The sequence below is a fragment of the Camellia sinensis genome, chromosome 1 (assembly GCF_055761805.1).
Source record: "Camellia sinensis isolate YWXY chromosome 1, ASM5576180v1, whole genome shotgun sequence".
In the NCBI taxonomy this organism is placed as follows: Eukaryota; Viridiplantae; Streptophyta; class Magnoliopsida; order Ericales; family Theaceae; genus Camellia; species Camellia sinensis.
Window position 1 is genome coordinate 151,838,955 of NC_138961.1, and position 7,899 is coordinate 151,846,853.

A 7,899-nucleotide genomic window follows, 5' to 3' on the forward strand; every position below is an offset into this window, starting at 1 on the left:
AGGACGAAAGTACTAGAAAGAGAAAAATGGAAAAAAAAAAAAAAAAAAATTCCTTTTCTAAGTTTGTTTAATATGAAAGTAGTAGAAATTATACAACCGTTAATTTTTCTTTGTCATGGTAATTAAGTTATTATTTTCTTGCCAAAACAAAAACATAAAAACTTAAATTTATGAGGCAATTTTTGTATATCTTTTTTCATCCACTTATATTTTACTTAGTTCAAGTTATTTTCATATATATTCTAATAATAAGTCCTATTCATAGTTAGTAAAACACCCTTGGAGGAGTGTGTTGTGTTATTCAAACAATATCACCAACTTCACATTAGGAAATGTTGCTTCATATACTCCCTAAATTTTTTTGAAATTAGAAAATGACTTCGTCAGTTTGCCTTCCATCATCTACAACTGGTGTCGCATTATTCCGTCGCCAGTGACCAACACTCATCCCTATAGCAAAGGAAGGATTGTGGTTGAGAGAGTTTTGGCTTTGCTTTTGTTTTTCTATTTTAGAAAAGTGTGGAGAAACTTTTGTTTCTTTGTTATAGGGTGTTTGGGTGTTGGCAACATACCATTTGTATTTGTATTTGTTTTTGTTTTTGTTTTTGTTTTTGTTTTTGATGGGCCTTAGAGCATGTACTAACATAGTTGGGATGCGTTCTCGTGGCAATGATACTCTTTTGCCTTGGCCTTTTTATTTTTATTTTTGTTGATGTAGTTTAATTGTACTTCTTATAATTTTGATATGCATTAATAAAACTTGTCTTTTCACTAATAATAATAATATTAATAAAAAGAAATGTGTAAAGAAACTCGTATCCTTCTGTTAGCAAAAATTTAGTTTATGTCCAATCGATAGCGATTGATTGATAGGCTTAAACAAATTTTAATAAATACAAAAAGATCAAGTTTTGTAGTTGAGTTCTATATCTTAAATAGATTAATGATTTCCCTGGAGGTAATTAAATAAAAAAAGGATTTGAATAGAAAAGAATATATATTTATGCAATTAAATTGTCATTTGCTATTAGTTACAAGAACTCAAACAAGAACAAAAAAATGAAAAATACAGCAATCGACAGAAAAAAAAGAAGTGGGGATTGGAAAAAATTACTAGTTTAATCTATTCCTAAAAGGCTAACTTAGAACTACTCATAAATAACTCTTTACGAGTGTGATTGGTGGTTGTTGATGATTCATTGATTGATTTTTGTATTTTTCTTGGCCTATTTATAGGCTCAGTCATATGAGAGAAAGAGATAACCTAAGCCTATGATTTCCTCAACAAGCCTATGATTTCCTCAATATGATACATATCCCATCTTTAATAGGAACCATTTTGTAGATTTGGCACTTGATTTGATTTTGACTCCTTAATCTCAGCAACTAACTTTCAAATTGCTTAATTGCTAATTTTCTGGCCCTCCATTTAACATGTCATCATATTACGTCCTTAACACATTTATCGTGCCACGTTAGCATGCCTGTCGACAAAAATAATAAAAATAAATGTGGTCAAGGTTATTCTTTGAAAATAGTTTATGATTTCAATCGACAGACCATAATCGAACTTGGCCATAATTAATAGGCCACAATCGACAAAAAAATAAAATGCGGTGCAAACAATGCCCCCTCATTTAAATGGATTGAAGAATGAAATCCAATTAAATGATTTATACGGTGGTTTACCACAATCGACGAAAAAGTGCAAATAATTTAAATTCTTGAAGAGTTATACTACACCTATAGTAATTCACCCATAGTAATTTTTAATCTATCACTGTCGATTGGCGAACACTCTATCTTTGGCTCTGTCGAGTGACATAACAAAGAATCACATCCCTTATTTTTAAAATAAAACAATTCTCTGTTAGCCACATTTGGGTTAATTAAATAGAATTCACTACATATAGCATTTTTCAACCATTGTTGTTTTTCAAACCATGTCATGAAAATTAATTTTTGGTGTGATCTACAAATCCAAAGTGGATGTTGGATCCCAAAACTCACATAATGAATGTCATGAAAAATTCATAAATTTTGACACTTTGAACAATGTCAAAAAATTCACATTTAATAAATGTAGGTTCATTAATTTTAGCTATCCTTAGCTTAAAATCATGTCCTCCAAATTCATAATTTTCAGCCTTCATTAGCTTAAAATCATACCCTCTAAGTGAATTTTTACCATCATTTTGTGATTTTTTTTTTTTTTATATTTTGAGAGAAAGGATTGTTCTTCTTTTTTAGCCATTAATGGTTTGTCACTTTTTGTCACGTTTGGCAAAACATTATGCCCCCAAATGAATCTTTTTCATCAGAATTCTCAACATTTCTTGAGAGAAGGGGTAGTTTTTTAATTTTAGCCATTAATGGCCAATGAAAATTCCCCAAAGTCATATTATTTTCATGACTTGGTGTGCTAACCCTTCGAGTCACATACCTTGGCTCTTCATGAATGATTGGCTCTTAAAAAATATGTGTCATAACCACATGAGTTACATTATTTTCACATCTTAATTTTTCATTAGCCATTATGCCTTCTAATTTTTGCTTCCAACATAGATTTTTTTCATCAATTAGAAAAATTTAGCCTTTAAGTCGATGAATTTTTCTATCACAGTAATTTAAATCTCTTTGCGTCAAATAATACAGAGATGATGAAATTATTTGAAATCTTTGCCTGTAAAGGGAATTAATTTCTTCTCTTAGGACTAAAATTTCACTCTCGCACCAATAAATTTCATCCCCATAACGCCAAATCATTTTTTTCACATCATATTTCATGCCATTATGTTGGCAATAAACGTAGAACTACCACCATAACACGGACAATTTTCAGAATATGAGGCACTCCAATGATAATCTGTATCCATGGGAACACTGCCACTCCATTGGCAGTTTGCATCCATGGGTTCACAAGATGTAAACATGCCACTCGAGGGCATGATTTCATACGCGTTAATCTACTTCTTCATTGCCATTACTCCAAATTATAGAATGGCCCAACCGGGCGTGCCAATTTTTGTTAGCAAAAATTCGGTTTAGGCCCAATCGACAGTGGTTGATCGACAGACTTATACAAATTTTAATAAACATAAAAGATTAGGTTTTGTGGTTAAGTTCTATGCCTTAAACAGATTAAGGATTTCCCTGGAGGTAATTAAGTAAAAAAGGATTTGAATAGAAAATAATATGTATTTATTCAATTAAATTGTCACTTGTTATCAGTTACAAGAACTCAAACATGAATAAAGAAATGAAAAATACATCAATCGACAGAAAGAATAGAAGTGGGGATTGGAAAAAACCGCTAGTTTAATCTACTCCTAAATGGCTAACTTAGAACTACTCATAGATAACTCTTTACTAGTGTGATTGGTGGTTGTTGATGATTCATTGATTGATCTTTGTATTTCTCTTGGCCTGTTTATAGGTTTTGCCACATGAGAGAAAGAGATAACCTAGCTAAGCCCACGATTTCCTCAACAAGCCCATGATTTCCTCCACATGATACATATCCCATCTTTGATAGGAACCCATTTTTCAGATTTGGTGCTTGATTTGATTTTGGCTCCTTAATCTTAGTAATAACTTTCAAATTGCTCAATTGCTAACTTTCTAACCCTCCATTTAATATGTCATCATGCTACGTGCTTAACACATTTATCATGCCACGCTAGCATGCCTGTTGACAGAAATAATAAAAATAAATGTGGTCAAGGTTATTCTTTGAAAATAGTTTATGATTTCAATCTTCGAACTTGGTCATAATTAATAGGCCACAATCGACAGAAAAATAAAATGTGGTGCAAACACCTTCAAAGAAAACCGATGCCACAGATGTTGTGGAATGATTTGTTGTACTTCAAAGAAAAAAGCAAGGGTGGTTCTGGTCCATTTACGATTAGAATTAGGTTTTTGGAAAAAAGATAGTTAGGTTATGATTTTTGGAGAAGAATATGGAGATAAGGGGGGATTTGTCTTCATACATCGTATTTTAACTCTTATTCTATGTGCATGTGCTACAAATTTAGTAAATTTAGATGGAACTACTAATGGTAGGAAGATAAAGTAAAAAATAGTCAAAACGACAATATGTGATTGGCTCTCTAAAAATAGGAGTGCTAAACCATTAGGAAGTAAATTGAATTTTTCTTATTTATTTTGAAAAGTAACCAATAACTTTTTTGTTTATTGTTTTTTGCTTTTGTTTTTGTTTTTTGTTTTGTTGGTGCTAGTTGAACCAAGAACTTCTTTCCCTAGCTAAACATTGAACATAAATATATAACAGGACCTAGATGGCTAGGTTAGATAGGTTGTCTAGTAATGGAAAACCAAACCACCATTGATTGCCTTTAATCAAACCAAAACGCCATTGATTGCTACAATATTTTTGAAACAACAACAACAACAAAAACATACATTATCGACTGAGAACAAAAGCAACAGGCTTATATCTCAACCTCCATCACCACTAGTAAAAATAGTACAAATTTTCCCACACCTTATTTTTCATAAATATAATTGTCCAACACATATATTTCGAAATAGCCATGCTAATAGCCTTATGCCTACCAATTTAAATGTAAAATTAGAGTAGTGTACCTTGAATTGAACACCAAGCATGATTACAAATGCATGAGGAATGGGTTGGACACTAATCCATTGGCCATCCTTGAGGGCTTGAAGTCTAGGCACATCACATTGATGAAGAGTGGTTATCAGATAACCAACTAGGCCTAGCCTAATTGGCCACTATACCTTCCTTGGATTTAGTCCCAAGAAGGTCATGGGTTCAATTTGTAAGATTCCTGAAAGCTTTTCTGTATATTCAATTGTGTATATTTACAAAGAGTGCATCGGTTATATAGCCCTAATCTATGACAGAAAAAGGAAATACAAAGAAAAGGGAATTCCCTAAAATTGCCTAATTCCTAATATACCACATAAACAATATATATTCTCACACCCTCGCTCAAACTCAAAGTGTTTTAGCAGGAAGCCAGAGAGTTTGCTAAAAAGAAACTGAAACTGAACGGTAGTGTGAGTCTTGGTGAAGAAGTCCGCAAGTTGCAAAGCCAAGGAGACAAAAGGAAGCGAGATAGAGCCAGACTGCAGATGTTATCGTACAAAGTGACAATCAATCTTAATATGTTTCGTTCGTTCATGGAAGACAGTATTGTGGGCAATCTGAATAGTACTGTGGTTGTCACAATAGAGGGAGGTCGAAGAAGACTGAGGTACACCCAAATCAGAGAGAAGACAACGAAGCCAAACAAGCTTAGTAATAGCATGAGCCATAGCACGGTACTCAGCTTTGGCAATAGAGTGAGCAACAACAGTTTGTTTCTTGCTTTTCCAAGAGATCAAGGAATCACCAAGAAACATACAAAAACCAGAGGTGGACTTGCGATCAGTAACATCACCAGCCTAATCAGAATTAGCATAGGCCACTAAGTCTAAAGATGAAGTAGACGACAACAGTAAGCCCTGAAAGATGGTACCCCGGAGATAGCGAAGAATGCAAACCAAAGCAGCCCAATGGATAGAGCGAGGAGCAGAAACGAACTGACTAACCACATGAACAACATAAGCAAGATCAGGGCGAGTGATAGTCAAATAAACTAAACAACCCACCAGCTCGCGATAGACCGTGGGATCATCCAGAGGGACACCATCAGTAGAGTTGAGCTTCACATTAAGCTCAGTAGGTGTATCAGAAACCTTAGTATCAGTAAGACCGACATAGTGAATAACTTCATTAGCATATTTGGCCTGAGATAGAAAATAGCCCTTTGGAGAAGAAGCAACCTCAATACTAAGAAAATACCGCAATGGACCTAGATCTTTCATTTCAAAGGTGTGGAAGAGATGTTGCTTGGCCTCAGAGATAGCAGAAGAGTCAGAGCCAGTGATGATCATATCATCCACATAGAGTAGGAGAGCAACAAAACTAGCCAAGGTATATCTCAGAAACAAAGTAGAGTGGGAAACAGAAGGATAAAACCCAAGCTCGGTAACGGCAGTTTGAAAGCGATCATACCAAGCATAAGGAGACTACTTCAAACCATACAGAGCACGCCAAAGATGACAAACCTATCCAGAGGATTGAAGAAGACCAGGGGGAGGACGCATGTAGACCTCCCCAGTGAGATAACCGTTAAGAAAAGCATTCTTAATGTCCATCTGATAGAGAGGCCAATGTCGAACCGCACCAACAAAAATCAAGGTACAGACAGTAGTCATCTTGGCAACATGGGCAAAGGTCTCCTCATAATCAATACCATACTCTTATGAGAAACCCTTAGCAACTAATCGAGCTTTGTAGCACTCGAGAGAACCATCAGAATGAGTTTTGGCTTTATAGATCCATTTGCAACCAACCAGGTTCTTGCCAGTAGGCAAATGAACCAACTCCCAAGTGTTAGTCTTCTGTAAGGCAAACAACTCATCCTCCATAGCTTGAAACCAATTAGGATCCTGACATGCCTTCGTGTAAGACTGTGGTTCTGAAAAAGAATGAATAATAGACAAAAAAGTACGATAGAAAGCAGAAAAACATATATTAGACCAACCTAACCTGTTTGGAGGACGACACTCACGAGTAGGATATCGGTGTGCAACAGGATCAGAGTAGTCAGAAGCAGAAGGAGCAGCAACAGGAATAAAGACAACTGGTGGTAGGGGAGCTTGATGACGAGAATAGACCACTAATGAAGGGAAAGAAGAAGCTGAAGGAGGAGAAGGGGCCATAGGTGACGTAGACCGAGAAGTAAGAATGGGCTCAAGAGGAACAGTGGAGATATACTCATTAGACGGGACCTCAGAAGGAAAGGGATCAATGTAAACCAAATCTTCTTTGGAAACTAGAGCAGTGAGAGGGGAAAGCTGAAAATAAGACAGACGTTCGAGAAAGACAACATGACAAGAGACATAAAGGCGACGAGAGACAAGATTGTAACAGCGGTAGCCTTTCTGAGTAAGACTGTAACCCAAAAAGACACAGAGGACAGACTAGACACTAAGTTTGGTCCTATCTTTGCGAGGAAGAAAGACAAAATAGGCCGACCCAAACACACAAAGAAGGGAGTAGTTAGGAATTTGGGAGAATAAAGCCTTGTAAGGAGATCGACCAGAAAGAAGGGGAGTAGGCATGCAGTTGAGAAGAAAAGAAACAGTAAGAACTGCATCCCCCCAGAATGGAGCCAGAACTAAGACAGAGAGAAGAAGAGATCTAGCTGTCTCAAGGAGATGAGGATTCATATGATGAGAGGCACCATAGTCAAAAAGCCAGTAGACGAAGAGATACCTGAAGAAGACCCAAGCAAACCTGAATGAAGAGAGGAAACAACTGAAGCAGACAGGGAGAGTTGGGAGGTAGACAACATTTATTGAAGTTGACTAATCTGAGCCCTCAAGGAAGCCAGGTCAGGATTAGGAATCGAAGTAGATTTAATGGTACTAACAGAGGGACGAAAAGTACTCAGAGGAAGAGCTCGGGACTGGGTTTGAGACTGTTGAGAAGACGTGGCAAACAGATGTCCTTTCTTGGGATAGTGATATTTCCAATGGCTCTTTTGATGACAAAAAGGACACTCATCTGAAGCCAGATACATCATAATAATCTGAAAGTTGAGTGGTTTAAGTGTAATAAATCCTAAAATAACCAAACTAGGGGTCGAAGGGTAATACACAAAAAACTGATGGGGCAAAACAAAATAAATCCAAAATCACAGTGTAATAGACCCAAAATAGTTTGGGTCTAAGCGTAAAATATAATAACCAGTGTTCCTGAAGCCTAAGGAAGCAGTCTGATGGAGAACTAAATTCGACAGAACCAAACCAGAGAAGAGAGAGAGAGAGAGAGAGAGAGAGAGAGAGAGAGACTGATGCCAA

General features: G+C 36.0%; 1 pseudogene; it reads right to left on the reverse strand.

The window, feature by feature from the left end:
- Positions 1 to 6,294: 6,294 nt before the first annotated feature.
- On the reverse strand, positions 6,295 to 6,756 carry LOC145820356 (putative mitochondrial protein AtMg00820 pseudogene; annotated as a pseudogene).
- Between the last annotated feature and the right edge of the window lie 1,143 nt (positions 6,757 to 7,899).